Source organism: Gadus macrocephalus, chromosome 2 (genome assembly GCF_031168955.1).
Source record: "Gadus macrocephalus chromosome 2, ASM3116895v1".
Taxonomy (NCBI): Eukaryota; Metazoa; Chordata; class Actinopteri; order Gadiformes; family Gadidae; genus Gadus; species Gadus macrocephalus.
The window spans coordinates 17,002,709-17,023,038 of record NC_082383.1 but is presented as its reverse complement, the minus strand read 5'-3'; the positions used below and the strand labels follow the sequence as shown (position 1 = coordinate 17,023,038).

At 49.2% G+C, this 20,330-nt stretch overlaps 2 non-coding genes across 2 annotated transcripts; both read right to left on the bottom strand.

The window, feature by feature from the left end:
* Positions 1-5,954: 5,954 nt before the first annotated feature.
* On the bottom strand, positions 5,955-6,037 carry trnal-cag (transfer RNA leucine (anticodon CAG)). The gene has a single exon. It is a non-coding gene; the product is annotated as a tRNA-Leu (tRNA).
* Positions 6,038-6,830: 793 nt separating this feature from the next.
* On the bottom strand, positions 6,831-6,913 carry trnal-cag (transfer RNA leucine (anticodon CAG)). Its single transcript has one exon. It is a non-coding gene; the product is annotated as a tRNA-Leu (tRNA).
* Between the last annotated feature and the right edge of the window lie 13,417 nt (positions 6,914-20,330).

Below are 20,330 nucleotides of genomic sequence, written 5' to 3'. Positions count from 1 at the left end.
TGACACTTATTTGTCTTCTCATCAGGTACTAACCTGCAGGATAGGAAGCGCATCTACAACTACCGACAGGCCAGGGCGAGACGCGTAGTGGAGAATGCCTTTGGCATATTGGCTGCGCGCTTCAGAATCTTTGGCCGTCCAATTGACTGCCAACCTGAAAAGGCGGTGAAGATTGTGAAGGCGTGCGTGGCTCTCCACAACTTCCTGGCATCCACCGAACGAGCCAGATACATGCCCGCCTCCTTTGTGGATACGACCGCTGACACCGGAGAGGTCCAGCCTGGAGAGTGGAGGCAGCATGTCGAGGGGGACCGGAATATGGTCGACGGACCACGGTGTTCGGTCGGCAGAGCCAGACCATCTCAAAGAGCGGCCCTTGTCAGGGAGCAGCTGGCAGACTATTTTCTGTCGGATGCTGGCGTGTTTCCCCACCAGTACAATGTGCTACGATTGGGCACTGACCAATAAACGCATTGTTCACTTGGAAGCATGACTTCTAATTTATTAGTTATCACATTACACAAGTTAACTAATTTGGTTTACGTCAAACTCATTAATTCATATCCACATAAAATGTTTATACAACGAGCTACTGCCTTGACAGATGAATTAATTATTTAAGTGTACGCCTATAGCCAAAGCTATAGCGCATAATGTCCACAGAAATTATCACCATTTTAATATGATGTGCATGTATTTACCTGTATGTCAATTGTGGCACATTTACATTTAGGGCATTTAGCAGACGCTTTTATCCAAAGCGACTTACAATAAGTACATTTGTCATAAGAAGTGCATCAATATATCGCTGTCGGTACAGAAAGGATGTTCATAGAACCAAGTGCAAGTACCACAATCGCTAGGTTAATCAATTCCCCGTATTACAGACATGATAGCAGCTGCTGCAGTTGCTACACAGTTAAGTGCTACAATACAATACAATACAATACTACAATACAATACAGTGTACAATGGTGGTCAGAAGAGGAAGGGTGGCTATTGCACCCATTGCACTCCTGACCATCCCTGGTAGAAGGGATCCCCTACACTGCGTTTCTTCTCAAAATTTCTTCCTTGCTGATTCAAGGGAGTTTTTTCTTGCCCGTGTGGGGGCATGGGTAAAGGGGGGTGTCACAAATATTTGGCCTGTTAAGCCCTTTGAGACTGTAATGGTGATTAAGGGTTATACAAATAAAATTGAATTGAACTGAACACTGAACTGAACTGAATTGAACACACAGAACATGAAGAACGTGAACGTAATTAATTAAAATAGGCTAAAACAAATAAGGCCAGTAATAGAAAGAACATCGGAACATCGGGTGACAAGAAAATCATTAAATCTCATAATCCCGCATCAACTGTTTGATGTCGCGCATCAAAGAAGAACTTTGCCCCTGTGGAAGGGTTCGCAAGAATTGGCAAAGGTAATTGGTGAAGGAGAAGTGAATGTCATTCATGTCTCTTTCCCTCATCCTCTCTCTCTCCCTCTCTCTCTCATTCTCTCTCTCCCTCTCTTCCACCCTTTCTCTCTCCCTTTCTCTCGCCTTCTCCATCTCCTTCTCTCTATCCTGACGGATTTCCTGAAGCCTATCGAGGAGGGCAGCCTCGCATGGATCTGCAATCGGCCTGACGCTCTTCCTCTTTCTTTTGCCCCCACGGGAGGCTGATGACGTCGGGGTATGAGATGATGGGGTAACTGGGAGGGTGGTGGGAGGGTGGGGATGAAGAAGAGAAGAGCTAGAGGCAGAACTCATCTGGGTGGTGGAAGGGTCGGATAGAGAGGAAGAGGTAGCAGAAGCCACTCGTGTCGCGGGGGAAGGGTGGGGTGGAAGAAGGGAAGAGGTAGAAGCCATCACAGTGGTGGGAAGTTGAGATGTGGAAGAGGTAGTGGTTAGAGGGTCAGATGGAAGTGGACATTGGGATAGGGATGAGGCGGGGTTGGGGGTTGATGGAGGTGCCTGATCTGCATGGAAAATAGGCCTTTCCTCCTCCTCATCGTCTTCCTCACCTGCCTACAGAAAGACACCTATTTTCAAACATCCTGACCAAGTAAATAGCCTACCATTACCTACATTGAACAGTCTCTCTCCACACACACACACACGCACGCACGCACGCACGCACGCACGCACGCACGCACGCACGCACGCACGCACGCACGCACGCACGCACGCACGCACGCACGCACGCACGCACGCACGCACGCACGCACGCACGCACGCACGCACGCACGCACGCACGCACGCACGCACGCACGCACGCACGCACGCACGCACGCACGCACGCACGCACGCACGCACGCACGCACGCACGCACGCACGCACGCACGCACGCACGCACGCACGCACACACACACACACACACACACACACACACACACACACACACACACACACACACACACACACACACACACACACACACACACACACGTTGATTATGCCTACATACCGGAAAATTCGATTCGGTGGACCTGTGCCTTATGAACTCACTCAACCAGCTAAGTTGGGTCAGGATCTTAGGATAGCCGAATGTTATTTGGCCAGCCCCACTTCTGCAGGCGATTTTCCACTTTTTATGCGCTCTGGTGTATTTATCCCGGACGGCTTTCCAGTCTAATTTAACTTTTGCAACAGATTTTTCCATGGCAGTTGCAACCTCCCTCCACGCATTCTCCAAAGCATTTTTGTTCGAATGTAACACGGATGAAGTGTCATAAATATGCTGGTATAATCTTATTTGCTCGCACAATTTTTCCTCTTCGCCCGTCATTTCTTTCGAATTTTCTTCCGTTATAACCTATAGTTGAAATTAACGTACAATATTTGCAGTATCGCCCCCACCGACAACGCTTGGTATTGCATGGATCGGCGCGTCGCGTATCAAAAATTTGGAGGACGCGTTTTGCTACGCTTCGACGCTTAATGGCGGCCGAAGCGTCGCGTAGCGTAGCCTTTTGGACGCGTAGCGTCGACTATGTAAGGGCCCTTAGACCGCTCGGCAATCCTGACGTATTTTTTCAGACGCTTCGAATCAATCAACAAAAAACGCCATCATGGTTACTGCTCTCGTATGTTCAAATGTCCGTAAAACAAGGACCGATAATAAACCCCAGCTACCATGCGCTGTAACGTTACCATAGTTACATGGATTACACTACTTACATAAACTAATGCACAGACACGGACGTGCACACACACAGATTGAGACAAAAAGACACCCCTCTCATTACCCATTTACACTGCCCCACCGCAGCCAGCCAGTCACTTTGAGTTTAAATCTCATTACCTTTTCCAAATGTTCTCCATATTACAAAGTTTGAACAGATAATCACAAACAACGAGATCCAATTGTAGTGTCAGAAGTGGGATTCTAACCCACGCCTCCAGAGGAGACTGCGACCTGAACGCAGCGCCTTAGACCGCTCGGCCATCCTAACGTATTGTAACAGACCCTACGAATCAATAAAAACAACACACCATCATGGTTACTGCTCTGGTATGTTCAAATGTCCGTAAAACATGGACCCATATTAAACCCCCAGCTACCATGCGTTGTAACCTTACCATAGTTACATGGATTACACTACTTACATAAACTAATGCACAGACACGGACGTGCACACACACAGATTGAGACAGAAAGACCCCCCTCTCATTACCCACTTACACCACCCCACCGTAGCCAGCCAGTCACTTTGAGTTTAAACCTCCTTACCTTTTCCAAATGTTCCCCATATTACAAAGTTTGAACTGATTATCACAATCAACGAGATCCTAATGTAGTGTCAGAAGTGGGATTCAAACCCACGCCTCCAGAGGAGACTGCGACCTGAACGCAGCGCCTTAGACCGCTCGGCAATCCTGACGTATTTTTTCAGGCGCTTCGAATCAATCAACAAAAAACGCCATCATGGTTACTGCTCTCGTATGTTCAAATGTCCGTAAAACAAGGACCGATAATAAACCCCAGCTACCATGCGCTGTAACATTACCATAGTTACATGGGTTACACTACTTACGTAAACTAATGCACACACACGCACGTTTACGAGCACACGCACACACAGATTGAGACAGAAAGACACCCCTCTCATTTCCAATTTCCACTACCCCACCGTAGCCAGCCAGTCACTTTGAGTTTAAATCTCCTTACCTTTTCCAAATGTTCTCCATGTCACAAAGTTTGAACAGATAATCACAATAGACGAGAGCCAAATGTAATGTCAGAAGTGGGATTCAAACCCACGCCTCCAGAGGAGACTGCGACCTGAACGCAGCGCCTTAGACCGCTCGGCCATCCTGACGTATTTCAACAGACCCTTCGAATCGATCAACAAAAAACGCCATCATGGTTACTGCTCTCGTATGATCAAATGTCCGTAAAACAAGGACCGATAATAAACCCCAGCTACCATGCACTGTAACGTTACCATAGTTACATGGGTTACACTACTTACGTAAACTAATGCACAGACACGGACGTGCACACACACAGATTGAGACAAAATGACACCCCTCTAATTACCCATTTACACTACCCCACCGCAGCCAGCCAGTCACTTTGAGTTTAAATCTCATTACCTTTTCCAAATGTTCTCCATATTACAAAGTTTGAACAGATAATCACAAACAAGGAGATCCAAATGTAGTGTCAGAAGTGGGATTCTAAACAACGCCTCCAGAGGAGACTGCGACCTGAACGCAGCGCCTTAGACCGCTCGGCCATCCTGACGTTTTTTTAACATAGTCTACGAATCAATAAACACAACACACCATCATGGTTACTGCTCTCGTATGTTCAAATGTCCGTAAAACAAGGACCGATAATAAACCCCTGCGATCATGCGCTGTAACGTTACAAAAGTTACATGGGTTCTACTACTTACATTAACTAATGCACACACGCAGGTTCACGAGCACACTCACACACAGATTGAGACAGAAAGACAACCCTCTGATTTACAATTTCCACTACCCCACCGTAGCCAGCCAGTCACTTTGAGTTTAAATCTCCTTACCTTTTCCAAATGTTCTCCATATTACAAAGTTTGAACAGATAATCACAATCAAAGAGATCCAAATGAAGTGTCAGAAGTGGGATTCGAACCCACGCCTCCAGAGGAGACTTCGACCTGACCGCAGCGCCTTAGACCGCTCGGCCATCCTGACCTTTTTATAACCTAGTCTACGAATCAATAAACACAACACACCATCATGGTTACTGCTCTCGTTTGTTCAAATGTCCGTAAAACAAGGACCGATAATAAACCCCAGCTACCATGCGCTGTAACGTTACCATAGTTACATGGGTTCCACTACTTACATTAACTAATGCACACACGCAGGTTCACGAGCACACTCACACACAGATTGAGACAGAAAGACACCCCTCTCATTTACAATTTCCACTACCACACAGTAGCCAGCCAGTCACTTTGAGTTTAAATCTCCTTACCTTTTCCAAATGTTCTCCATATTACAAAGTTTGAACAGATAATCACAATCAAAGAGATCCAAATGAAGTGTCAGAAGTCGGATTCGAACCCACGCCTCCAGAGGAGACTACAACCTGAACGCAGCGCCTTTGACCGCTCGGCCATCCTGATGTATATCATCAAACCCTTCGAATCAATAAACCCAAAACGCCATCATGGTTACTACTCTCGTATGTACAAATGTCCGTAAAACATGGACCCATAATAAACCCCAGCTACCATGTGCTGTAACCTTACCATAGTTACATGGATTACACTACTTACATAAACTAATGCACAGACACGGACGTGCACACAAAGATTGAGACAGAAAGACACCCGTCTCATTTCCCCTTTCTACTACCCCAAAGTAGCCAGCCAGTCACTTTGAGTTTAAACCTCCTTACCTTTTCCAAATGTTCTCCATATTACATAGTTTGAACAGATAATAACAATCAACGAGATCCAAATATAATGTCAGAAGTGGGATTCGAACCCACGCCTCCAGAGGAGACTGCGACCTGAACGCAGCGCCTTAGACCGCTCGGCCATCCTGACGTATTTCAACAGACCCATTGAATCAATCAACAAAAAACGCCATCATGGTTACTGCTCTCGTATGTTCAAATGTCCGTAAAACAAGGACCGATAATAAACCCCAGCTACCATGCGCTGTAACGTTACCATAGTTACATGGGTTACACTACTTACGTAAACTAATGCACACACACGCACGTTTACGAGCACACGCACACACAGATTGAGACAGAAAGACACCCCTCTCATTTCCAATTTCCACTACCCCACCGTTGCCAGCCAGTCACTTTGAGTTTAAATCTCCTTACCTTTTCCAAATGTTCTCCATGTCACAAAGTTTGAACAGATAGTCACAATCAACGAGAGCCAAATGTAATGTCAGAAGTGGGATTCGGACCCACACCTCCAGAGCAGACTGCGACCTGAACGCAGCGCCTTAGACCGCTCGGCAATCCTGACGTATTTCTTCAGACGCTTCGAATCAATCAACAAAAAACGCCATCATGGTTACTGCTCTCGCATGTTCAAATGTCCGTAAAACAAGGACCGATAATAAACCCCAGCTACCATGCGCAGTAACGTTACCATAGTTACATGGGTTTCAATACTTACGTAAACTAATGCACACACACGCACGTTCACGAGCACACTCACACACAGATTGAGACAGAAAGACACCCCTCTCATTTCCAATTTCCACTACCCCACCGTAGCCAGCCAGTCACTTTGAGTTTAAATCTCCTTACCTTTTCCAAATGTTCTCCATGTCACAAAGTTTGAACAGATAATCACAATCAACGAGAGCCAAATGTAATGTCAGAAGTGGGATTCGAACCCACGCCTCCAGAGGAGACTGCGACCTGAACGCAGCGCCTTAGACCGCTCGGCCATCCTGACGTATTGAAACAGACCCTTCGAATCAATCAACACAACACACCATCATGGTTCCATGATGGTGTGTTGTGTTGATTGATTCGAAGGGTTTGAATCCCTCTTCTGACATTACATTTGGCTCTCGTTGATTGTGATTATCTGTTCAAACTTTGTGACATGGAGAACATTTGGAAAAGGTAAGGAGATTTAAACTCAAAGTGACTGGCTGGCTACGGTGGGGTAGTGGAAATTGGAAATGAGAGGGGTGTCTTTCTGTCTCAATCTGTGTGTGCGTGTGCTCGTAAACGTGCGTGTGTGTGCATTAGTTTACGTAAATAGTGTAACCCATGTAACTATGGTAACGTTACAGCGCATGGTAGTTGGGGTTTATTATCGGTCCTTGTTTTACGGACATTTGAACATACGAGAGCAGTAACCATGATGGCGTTTTTTGTTGATTGATTCAATGGGTCTGTTGAAATACGTCAGGATGGCCGAGCGGTCTAAGGCGCTGCGTTCAGCTCGCAGTCTCCTCTGGAGGTGTGGGTTTGAATCCCTCTTCTGACATTATATTTGGATCTCGTTGATTGTTATTATCTGTTCAAACTATGTAATATGGAGAACATTTGGAAAAGGTAAGGAGGTTTAAACTCAAAGTGACTGGCTGGCTACTTTGGGGTAGTAGAAAGGGGAAATGAGACGGGTGTCTTTCTGTCTCAATCTTTGTGTGCACGTCCGTGTCTGTGCATTCGTTTATGTAAGTAGTGTAATCCATGTAACTATGGTAAGGTTACAGCACATGGTAGCTGGGGTTTATTATGGGTCCATGTTTTACGGACATTTGTACATACGAGAGCAGTAACCATGATGGCGTTTTGGGTTTATTGATTCGAAGGGTTGGATGAAATACGTCAGGATGGCCGAGCGGTCTAAGGCGCTGCGTTCAGGTCGCAGTCTCTTCTGGTGGCGTGGGTTCGAATCCCACTTCTGACACTACATTAGGATCTAGTTGATTGTGATTATCTGTTCAAACTTTGTAATATGGGGAATTTTTGGAAATGGTAAGGAGATTTAAACTCAAAATGACTGGCTGGCTACGGTGGGGTAGTGTAAGTGGGTAATGAGAGGGGGGTCTTTCTGTCCAACCCAGTCGCCAAGAAAAAACGTTGACGGTGTACGTTTCCATGAACACTGGTTACGTAGCATTTCAACGTAAAAAATAGCGTGTTATACCTACAGTATCCACGCGTTCCGCTGTGGAGGCGGGTTTCGGGGTTTGGGTTTCACGGCTTTCGCGGCAAATTGTGTACACGATTGTTTAGGGGGGGGGGGAGGTAGACTGTTGTTGACCGGGGAGGGGGGGGGGGACACGTTTGTTGAGGGGGGGGACAACAACAAAAAAATATTCCCTCAAATATTATTACTAAAGAACCGTTTTCCAAAGAACGAAATGTAAACCAATGCATTCTGAATGGGAGTGTTTCTCCGATTTTTCCATGCTACACAGAACGAAATGTAAACCCATGCAAATAAAGACTTCATGGTCATAATAATTTAAATATCATTAATTTCCTGAGTGTGTTGGGTGGTATTCTATTTTTTTCAACCTGGCTGCATCCAGTCACTTGACCGTCATGGTTGCTATGGTGGTTGCTATCGACCGCCCCCTCTAATCCTTACATGGCTCTAAAAACCACGCGGCAAAGGAGCTGCCGTAAATTGTGTTGTTTTTGTCGTAAACTGGGGTCCGACGGTTAAAAAATAGACAGATATTCCAAGGTATCCTTTAGGGATGGGCATTTGAAGAAATTTTCTTGATCGAGCATCGCTAGAGTTATCGATCAATTATCGATTAATCATTAACTTTTTTCTATGTTTTTTTTCTAATGTTTTTATCAATGAAATCTTTATTCCAACAATAATGTATGGGCCAAAATTAATACAATACAGTTAACTTGAAGACCTACAACTGTTTAACAGTTTTAAAATAATAAATACAGGCATTATAGGTTATAGGCCTATGCGGCGCTCGTAAAGTCCGAACAATGGTTTGGAAACGATTCAACAAGACTAAATCTGTAGCCTATTCCAATTACAATAAGTAGCGAACTTATCGGACAACAATAATCAAACAAAGGCAGTAGGCTAAAAGTGGGCATTAAACTGTATAACTGTTATGAAAAAAAGGGGGGGGAAAAGGCCGACATATAATGCCTGCAGCCGGCGCGCGGAAAAGGCTCGCAACAAAAAGATGAGCCACCCATTTACAAACAATTGCATGAACTAGTCTATCTAAAAGCAATACCTTATTGAACATATATAAGGCTGGACTTGTTGCTAAAATATCACCGTTTTGGCAAAATGTAACGACTCCAAGAGGCACCAAGCGGAGCGAGAGTCAACACATTAAGAAAGAAAAGAGCGACTCACATACGGTGGTGACTGTCCCTACTGTCCTTAGCATACAGTAACTCCAGCCTACATATTTTTGTTTAGGAATATAAGCATGTTAACATGCTCGGGGGTCAGACGCGAACGCAGCCTTGTAACTGTCAGTCCAGCAGCAGAAAACACCCGCTCTGACGGGACCGAAGTTGCGGGGATGCAGAGGTATTGTCGCGCTAACTTTGACAGCCTGGGGAACCTTCTTCCATTCACTTTCCACCAGTCGGCAGGGTTATATTCAATTAAATGCTTCAAGACTCACAGTATGCAACACAACGCCCTTTTGATCGATAACAATATAAATTGATCGACGCATTTCTTAACGATCAATTATCGAGCATCGATTAATTATGCCCATCCCTAGTATCCTTAAAAGGCAGCTTGGATGTTTTTATTTTCTGCAGCTTAGACTTCTTCTATAACCTATTTTTGAAAGCAAAACACCAAGTTCATTGATTTAACGAGGCAGGGTTATTTGAAACAATTTATTCAATAAATATTTGTGAGAGGTCATTCCTTCTCCTGAGTTTGCTTCCTATTTATGTCTAGTGTACACCCCTACTGTCCAAAAGCATCCCCCCCCCCTCCCCATATGGATTTGGAGAGTTGTTGCCACGTCCCAGTGGTGGAAGTATCATATAATATGAAAGAGGGCATTCAATTATACTACAATGATCAATTAGGAGGCCGAAGCCCTAAAGGAAGTGATGCAATAGGTGACTAAGGCGAGAACATTTAAGTAAACTGTACCTTGGGGTCTCTTATATATCAAAGGGGGTTTCAAAGGACGCATACGCTTCAACCTGTGGCTCCAGCCCTACAGGAAATGACTCAGCAAGTGCTCCATCTCGTTGCACCTGCACCCAGCGGCTCGCTTGCAAGATTTTGGCCTGAAGTTCTTCCCAGACCTATACCCTAACAGTCCAACATGCATATCTGAGAATCAGGCCTCTCTTCAATAATGACAAAATGTTATGAGAGAAATACAGATTCACTTTTTGTTATCTCATAAGCGGCGTGGTGCCGGCTCCTTTTGACCTTTTGACCCCAGACTTCAAAGACGTGGCCACAGGCCAGCTGTGTCTACACACATTAAGCCACAAATGTACACCTCCATCCCGTAAAAAATGGGGCCTTGAAACTAACCTCGGTCTTATGTACATTGACTGTACTGTTGGAGGTCACGCCCCTTTTCCGGCCTTTTCGAGATAGCTAGGGATGCTAAAATGTTTACACACATTTCCCGGGGCCCCGAGAACGACATATCCAAGATTTGTAGTTCTAGCCAATAGAGAAAAAAAGTTTTCCCAAATGGACTGTCATTTGGACAAAGCCCCTTCAGAAGTGTTGCCTGCGAGACCTAATGGTTCAGAATGTGGTGGAAAAACAGTTTTTGAGAAAGGAAGGTCCTACCGCCCTGAAATTTGAATACCATATTCTAGGGCCTAACTGGGACCCCCGCACCGAAACTTGGCCCGGTCGGACCCCGAGTGCAGGAAGGGGGGGCCTGGACTTTCATAATCTTCGCTCGGTGAATGTAAAGGATGTTTGGTCGGATGTTATGACGAAGAATCATCGTTGTCTTGATATCAGAATGTCTTGATATCATCTTTCGTCTCAACACTTCTGCTGCAGCCGCTTAAAGTCTCACTCCGAGAACCTTAAAATATGAATCAATCCATTAGAAGTATGAAAATATCTTCCCGGAGGCGTAACGGGGCATACAAGGTGTCCTTTGGCATCTACGTTTCGAGGCGATTGCAACAGTGCCACACATGATCATATTTGAATATGTTTCGGGGTAGTAATTAGCTGTCGATTTTGGAGGCCTTTATCAATAATGACCAGCTATAGATTTGCTTCCCGATGGAGATTTTTGACAAATTACATGTTAATTAGCATCTACACGTTAAGCTGAGTCCAATGAGATCAAGCTCGCCCTCTTGCTACACCGAGATCATGTCCTAGACCTAGGTGTACCATGTAAAATACATGTTACCATTAGCTAGAGTGTCATGCTTGGTGTCATTGGACTCAGCTCAATGTGTAGATGCTAAATAATATGTCATTTGTCACATTTTTATCGGGAAGCAAATCAATAGCTGCTCATTATTGATTAAGGCCTCCAATTTCGACAGCTAATTACTACCATTAAACATGTTCGAATATGCTCATGTGTGGCACCGTTGCAATCGCCTGGAAGCGTAGATGTTGAAGGACACCTTGTTCGTCCTCCTACGCCACCGGGAAGATATTTACATGCTTCTGATTGACTAATGAATTGATTCAGCTATTCCCCCAGAAGTCTGGGGTCAAAAGGTCAAAAGGAGACGGCACCAGCCCTCATCCTCATCCTCATCGCCATCCGCTTATCCGGGGTCGGGTCGCGGGGGGAGCAGCTCAAGCAGGGGGCCCCAGACTTCCCTTTCCCGGGCCACATTGACCAGCTCTGACGGGGGGATCCCGAGGCGTTCCCAGGCCAGTGTTGAGATATAATCTCTCCACCTAGTCCTGGGTCTTCCCCGAGGTCTCCTCCCCACTGGACGTGCCTGAAACACCTCCCAAGGAAGGCGCCCAGTGGGCATCCTTACCAGATGCTCGAACCACCTCAGCTGACTCCTTTCTAAGTAAAGGAGCAGCGGCTCTAATCCGAGTTCCTCACGGATGGCTGAGCTTCTCACCCTATCCCTAAGGGAGACGCCAGCCACCCTTCTGAGAAAACTCATCTCGGCCGCTTGTACCCGCGATCTCGTCCTTTCGGTCATCACCCAGCCCTCATGACCATAGGTGAGGATTGGAACGAAGATCGACCAGTAGATCGAGAGCTTTGCCTTGCGGCTCAGCTCTCTTTTCGTTACAACGGTGCGGTAAAGCGAACGCAATACCGCCCCCGCTGCTCCGATTCTCCGGCCAATCTCACGCTCCATAGTACCCTCACTCGCGAACAAGACCCCGAGGTACTTGAACTCCTTCACTTGGGCTAAGGACTCATTTCCTACCCGGAGTAAGCAATCCACCGGTTTCCTGCTAAGAGTCATGGCCTCAGATTTAGCGGTGCTGATCCTCATCCCAGCCGATTCACACTCGGCCGCCAGCCGATCAAGTGAGTGCTGAAGGTCACAGGCCGATGATCCAATGAGGACCACATCATCTGCAAAAAGCAGTGACGAGATCCTCAGACCACCGAACTGCAACCCCTCCCCACCACGACTACGCCTCGATATCCTGTCCATGTATATCACAAACAGGATTGGTGACAAGGCGCAGCCCTGGCGGAGACCAGCACCCACTGAGAACGAAACTGACTGGCTGCCGAGAACACGAACACAGCTCTCGCTTTGGGAGCACAAAGATTGGATGGCCCTGAGGATAGACCCCCTTACCCCATACTCCCGCAGCACCTCCCACAGTTTCTCCCGGGGGACCCGGTCATACGCCTTCTCCAGATCCACAAAACACATGTAGACCGGATGGGCATACTCCCAGGCCCCCTCCAGGATCCTTGCGAGAGTGAAGAGCTGGTCCGTAGTTCCACGTCCGGGGCGAAAACCGCATTGTTCCTCTTCAATCTGAGGTTCGACGATCGGCCGAACCCACCTTTCCAGCACCTTGGAGTAGACTTTACCAGGGAGGCTGAGAAGTGTGATACCCCGGTAATTGGCACACACTCTCTGGTCCCCCTTTTTGAACAGGGGAACCACCACCCCGGTTTGCCACTCCTTTGGCACTGTACCCGACTCCCACGCGATGTTGAATAGGCGTGTCAACCATGACAGCCCCTCAACACCCAGAGCCTTTAGCATTTCTGGCTGGATCTCATCAATCCCTGGGGCTTTGCCACTGCGGAGATGTTTGACTACCTCAGTGACCTCCACCAGGGAAATTGACGACGAAACACCATCAACCTCGAGCTCTGCCTCCAACATAGAGGGCGTGTTATTCGGATTCAGGAGTTCCTCAAAGTGTTCCTTCCAACGTCCGACGACCTCCTCAGTTGAGGTCAACAGAGTCCCATCCTTACTGTACACAGCTTGGATGGTTCCCCGTTTCCCCCTCCTGAGGTGCCGGATAGTCTTCCAGAAACACTTTGGTGCCGACCGAAAGTCCTTCTCCATGGCCTCTCCGAACTTCTCCCACACCCGCTGCTTAGCCTCCGACACGGCAGCCGCTGCAGCCCTTCGAGCCTGTCGGTACCCTGCAACCGAGTCAGGAGTCCTCCAGGATATCATATCCCGGAAGGCCTCCTTCTTCAGTCGGACGGCTTCCCTGACCACCGTAGTCCACCACGGTGTCCGGGGGTTACCGCCCCTTGAGGAGCCTAAGACCCTGAGGCCACAGCTAGCCACCGCAGCTTCAGCAATGGAGGCTTTGAACACCGCCCACTCTGGCTCAATGCCCCCAACCTCCACAGGAATGCCAGGAAAGCTCAGCCGGAGGTGTGAGTTGAAGATACCTAGGACGGGGGCCTCCTCCAGACGTTCCCAGTTCACCCGCACTACTCGTTTGGGCTTACCAGGTCTATCCGGAAATTTCCCCCATTCCCTGATCCAACTCACAACCAGATGGTGGTCGGTTGACAGTTCCGCCCCTCTCTTTACCCGAGTGTCCAAAACATGCGGCCTCAGATCAGATGACACGATCACGAAATCGATCATCGATCTTCGGCCTAGGGTACTCTGGTACCAGGTACACTTATGAGCACCCTTATGTTCGAACATGGTGTTTGTTATGGATAATCCATGACTAGCACAGAAGTCCAATAACAAACGACCGCTCGGGTTTAGATCAGGGAGGCCGTTCCTCCCCACCACGCCTCTCCAGGTGTCTCCATCGTTGCCCACGTGGGCGTTGAAGTCTCCCAGCAGAACTACGGAGTCCCCTACTGGAGCCCCATACAGGACTCCATTCAGGGTCTCCAAGAAGGCCGAGTACTCTGAGCTGCTGTTTGGTGCATACGCACAAACAACAGTCAGAGTTTTCCCCCCTACAACCCTTAGGCGCAGGGAGGCGACCCTCTCGTCTACCGGGGTAAACTCCAACACCGCGGCGCTCAGCCGGGGATTTATGAGTATCCCCACACCCGCCCGGCGCCTCACGCCCTTGGCAACTCCGGAGAAGAATAGAGTCCAACCCTTATCCAGGAGTACGGTACCAGAGCTGAGACTGTGCGTGGAGGTAAGCCCCACCAGATCTAACTGATAGCGCTCCACCTCCCTCACAAGCTCCGGTTCCTTTCCCCACAGCGAGGTGACGTTCCACGTCCCCAGAGCCAGCTTCTGCCGCCCGGGACTGGTCCGTCGAGACCCCTGACCTTCGCTGCCACCCATGTGGCTGCGCACCCGACCCCAACGGGTCTTCCCACAGGTGGTGGGCCCATGGGATGAAGAGAGGGGGGGTGCCACATAGTTTGTTCGGGCTGTGCCCGACCGGGCTCCGTGGCAAACCCGACCACCAGGCGCTCGCCATCGAGCCCTCCGTCTGGGCCTGGCTCCAGACGGGGGCCCCGGGCTTCCTCCGGGCCGGGTCACATCTCCTCTTTTTTCGTTCTTCATTGGAGTTTTGTGAACCATTCTTAGTCTGGCCCCTCACCTGAGACCACTCTGCCATGAGAGACCCTACCAGGAGCACAAGGCTCCAGACAACACAGCTCTCAGGTTCACAGGGATACCTCTCCACCACGATAAGGTGACGGTTCCAGGAGAGGCACCAGCCCCGTTGAAAAAAATAGAATACCACCCAACACACTCAGGAGATTAATGATATTTAAATTATTATGACCATGAAGTCTTTATTTGCATGGGTTTACATTTCGTTCTGTGTAGCATGGAAAAATCGGAGAAACACTCCCATTCAGAATGCATTGGTTTACATTTCGTACTTTGGAAAACAGTTATTTTTATTTATTTATTTATTTTCAGTTTTTGAGGAGGTACTTCAAAGATGCTAATTTTTCTGCAATAATCCAAAATCCAATGGAAAAACCCGTTGGCTTTTTGTCAAGGGAACCCAGGGCGACGCTAACTTCCGGGTTGGCCAACATACGTCATCCCTCCACCTTCTGCCATAGTATTTATTCAGGGGGGGGGGGGGGGGGGGGGGGGTGCTGGATCCAGATCTCGGGCAACAGCGCAGGGTTGCCAGGTCCTGCAAAAAACGTGCTGCCCACATACCGTTCAAAATCCACCCAAAATGTCCTAGAAGCATCCCAAATAAAAAATGATATTATTGGCCATTTTGGCCAACGTTTTGAAAGTAATAATATTTGAGGGAATATTTTTTTGTTGTTGTTTTAGCAGCGAAATGCACCGTGTGTGTGTGTGTGTGTGTGTGTGTGTGTGTGTGTCTGTGTCTGTGTGTCTGTGTGTGTCTGTGCGTGCGTGTGCGTGTGTGTGCTTGTGTGTGTGTGTGTGCGTGCGTGTGCGTGCGTGTGTGTGTGTGTATAACACGCTATTTTATGTTGAAATGCGACGTAATCCAGTGTTCATGGAAACGTACACCGTCAACGTTTTTTCTTGGCGACTGGGTTGCATAGATAGACCAAAAACGTAACAACATGTAGATTTTCCATCACAAGCTCCGATAGCCCCTCCACCCTCCGCTATCTTTTAATCCCGACCCAGGAATCAATAATTCAGGGGCCCCTTCTGAGCGGCACGGTGATTATCCAGAGAGAGGAAAACAGGGAAAGGAGGAAGAGGAGGACGGCTCCAGGAGAGGAGCCGTCACACACACACACACACACACACACGTTATGGCAGTCCATCGATTACGATGATGACGTTGCTCCAAATAGAAAGGAAGGACAATTATTGGGGTGTGTTGCGGCGATGCATAGCCAAGTGGCTGTGCAGGCCTATGCGGGATCCGCAGATTTTGCCACAGGAGAGACAAGGGTATGTGGCACTGGAGGGTGTGGGCACTGCAGCACGCTGATGCCTCAGTGCACGTCGCTGTATCCTCCTCTCTGTGGCTTGCTCCTGAAGGTGAGTAGTTCCCTGGTTGCAGGAGGAGCTCCAGGTGTTGCGATCAGCAGCCAGGGACTCGAGTGCAGTAGGTGGAATGTTGCACTGCTTCAGGAGGGTTTTGAGGTGATCCTTGTAACGCTTTTTTGGACCCCCAGCAGATCTCTGGCCATCCAGAAGTTGGCCATAGAGGATTTGCCTGGGCAGGCGGTGGGCAGGCATACGGATCACATGCCCAACCCAGCGTAGGTGTTTCTGCGCAAGGAGCAGGGCGATGCTTTGTGTGTGGGTCCGGTCAAAGACCTCGGCATAGGGCACCCTGTCTTCCCAGGACACACCCAGGATCCTTTGCAGGCAACGGATGTGGAAGGCCTCTAGGGTTCGAAAATGCCTCTGGTAGGGTGTCCAGGTTTCCGAACCATACAGCAGTGTGGAAAGACAGACTGCCCTGTACACAGCTGCTTTGGTGGAGGTGGTGAGGTTCCTGTTCTGGAAAACCCTGGCGCTAAGCCTGCCAAAGGCAGCGGAGGCCAAACCGATGCGGACCTGGATGTCATCATCGATGTTGCAGGAGGGGGACAGAATACTGCCTAGGTAGGTGAAGTGTGGGACGATGGCAAGGGGATGACCATCGAGGGTGAAGGTGGGCACACACGTTTGGGGGGTGAACTCCTGAGCAACTATTTGTGTTTTCTTGATGTTTATTTGGAGACCAATGGCACTGTAGATGGATGCGACCACATTCAGCGCACGCTGTAGAGATTCTGGTGAGTGGGCGAGGAGAGCACAGTCATCTGCATACTGTAGCTCTAAGATGTGTTGGGTGGTGGTTTTGGTGAAGGCTTGGAGGCGCCTAATGTTGAAGAGGTTGCCATCCAGTCTGTACTGTATCTGTACCCCATCAGAAGGGTCCAGGAGTTTGTGGGAGAGGAGGGTGACTGTGGAGAGGAATATGTTGAAGATGGTTGGGGCTAGGACACACCCTTGCTTGACCCCCACATCCACACTGAAGAATGGAGATTGTTGGCCACCAACACTCACACAGGCCTGCATCCCATCATGAAACTGCCGCAAGATGTTTCTGAACTTTGGTGGAACCCCCAGCTTCCCCAGCACTTCCCACAGCAGTTCCCGGTTCACCGTGTCGAAGGCCTTGGACAGATCAATGAAAGCTAGGTACAGGTCTTTGCAGTGTTCTCTGCATTTTTCCTGTATCTGTCTAGCAGCAAAGATCATGTCTGCGGTACTTCGCTGTTGCCTAAAGCCGCACTGGGTCTCCGGTAGGATGTTATTGGTAGCATGAGATGCTAGTCGAAGTAGCATGATCCGTGCGAGCACCTTACCGGCAACTGACAAGAGGGAAATGCCTCTGCTATTACCGCAGTCTGCTTTGTCTCCTTTGCGCTTAAAGATTGTGATGATGTTGGCATCCTTCCAATCTTGCGGGATGACTTCAGATGACCAAATGTTAATGATCAGTTGGTGTAATCTGCGGGTGAGGAGGTATCCGCCATGCTTCAGGATTTCTGCCGGGACTCCATCAAGGCCTGGGCTCTTGTTGTTCTTCAGGCCAGCGATGGCTTTTCGTACCTCAGCAAAGCTGGGGGAGGAGTCCAGATCAGTGACGGTTGGCAGGCATGGGAGGTCGGCAAGTGTGTCCATCCTAGTTGGATATGAGGTGTTCAGCAGGGTGTTGAAATGCTCAGCCCATCTGTCCAGGATCTGTTGTTTGTCCTTGTGCAGGATGGTACCATCTGCTGATCTGACCGGGGTTATGTTCTTCCTCTGTGGGCCATAAATAGCCTTGATGGAGTCATAGAAAGCGTGGGAGTTGTTGGTGTCCGCGTGATGCTGTATCTCGTGGGCTTTCTTTGTCCACCAGTCATTCTTCATGGCTCTGAGGGTACGCTGTGTTTCAGCCCGGATGTTGTTAAAGCGGGCCTTCAGCGAGGTGGATTGGGGGTTGGAAAGGTGAGCTGCAAGGGCCTTGTGTTTCGCCTGAAGTAGGTTGTGGATACCTGGTGCACTGTTGTCGAACCAGTCTTGGTGTCTCCGTCTGGTGTACCCTACAGACTCTACTGCAGCCCGGTGAATAGCGGTGCGTAGGGTGCTCCAGGTGGTGTTCACGTCCGGATCAGCTGGTGTTTCAGGGATCTTGGACAGCTGTAAGGCGATCTGTTCCCTGAGCTGGTTGACTGAGTGCGGGGACTTCAATGCATCACAGTTGAGCTTCCTGCAGGGTGGTGTTTTCCTCAGTGGTGGACGGAGTTCCAGGGTGAATTTGGCTCTGATCAGGCGGTGATCAGTCCAACAGTCTGCTCCACGCATGGCTCTGGTAACTTGCACCTCCTTCCTGTCAGCTTGGCGGACAATGATGTAATCAAGGAGGTGCCAGTGTTTGGAGCGGGGGTGTTGCCAGGAGGTCTTAAATTTGTTCTTCAGTTGGAACAAGGTGTTGGTGATGACCAACTGATACTCAGAGCAGAGAGTGAGGAGGCGAAGACCATTTTCATTGAGTTTACCAACACCGTGCTGCCCAAGCACATCCTTCCATAACACACCGTCAGAGCCCACTCTCGCGTTAAAGTCCCCGAGGAGAATGAGCTTGTCGGTGGAGGGTGTTTTATTTATGGCGGAGTGCAGGGAGGCATAGAAGAGTTCCTTGCACTCGGGGTCAGCATCCAGTGTTGGGGCATATGCACTGATGAGGGTGGCATGACGGTTGTTGGTGAGGGGAATGCGCCAGGTCATCAGTCTTTCACTGATGCCGACTGGGGATTCTGGGATCCTCTGAAGTAGGCTTGACCGCACAGCAAAACCTACACCATGGAGGTGGCGGGAGCCTTCTGGAAGCCCCCTCCAGAAGAAGGTGTAGCCTTCTCCCACCTCTGTTATGGAATCCTCGCCATGGAAGCGGGTTTCGCTAAGAGCTGCGATATCAATGTTGTATCTCTGCAGCTCGTGTGCAACCAGCGCTGTTCTTCTTTGGGGACGAGAGCAGTCAACGGGCAAATCCAAAAGTGTGCGGACGTTCCAAGTTGCAATGGTGAGCTTCATGTGGGTTTTCTTATTCTTTTATTTTCGACCGCGTGGAGGGATGACCCGGCAGCTGCGGCAGGCTGCCCGGGTTAAACGGAACAGACCTTTTTTAGGCCACCTTTTCTAGGCCCTTCCCTCTCAGGGTGAGCAGGGAGGAGCTGCTCAGTCGCATGAGGAGCTGCCGGAGAGGAGCGCTGTTCCATCCCACTCCTCGGCGACCATCTTTCTCACGCCGCCTAGCGTGCAGGGTTGGGCTAGATACTCCCAGTCACATCCTGACCTGTACCTGCCGCCCTTCCCCAACGCCGCAGGACTTCTTTTGGGGATGGGGGATGGGGTGGGGTGGGGGTGGGGTATTTGGAGCAGGCCTGCGCAGAAGAATAGATTATAGTGAAGGCAGTGGTGCGCAGTCTCTGACCTCACTGTCTTGGCTCCCCCCGACATACTCCAGTGGCATGCAAAGCACGACGACCTTCAGTGGAAGGGAGTTGCAGAAGACTGCCAGAACACCGGTCTGTTGGTGACTGCCTAATGTGGGTTATCTCCACAGGTTCTTGATCGGAGTGGCCTTCTCCTAGATGGGTTGCCTGCCATGGCTATGAGCCCCATCTGCCCATGCTATTTACCCATAGGCTGGGGCAGTGGTTGAGAGGCGCCAGGGCGTGTCCACATACCGGTGGGCCTGCACGCCTTCTCTCTGGGGCCCACTGCTGCTCCGAGATCTCCTACAGTTTAGCCTGGGACCGCGAGGTACCCAGTTACCATGTGAGGCCACGAGGAGGCACTGTAGGAGTCTTGGTGGTGGAGAGGCTATGTACCGGCAGGAGGAGACTTACGCGCTCTGCTCCTCTTTTCACCCCAAACAGAGGCTAGCCGGTGGCCGTAGCTGAAAGCAGAAAGAAGCAAGCAGAAGCAGCATGCAGCATGCACTAACTACAAGCACTACTGCCACAGTACTACTGCACTGACGCTTCACACACACCCTGTGTAACAAC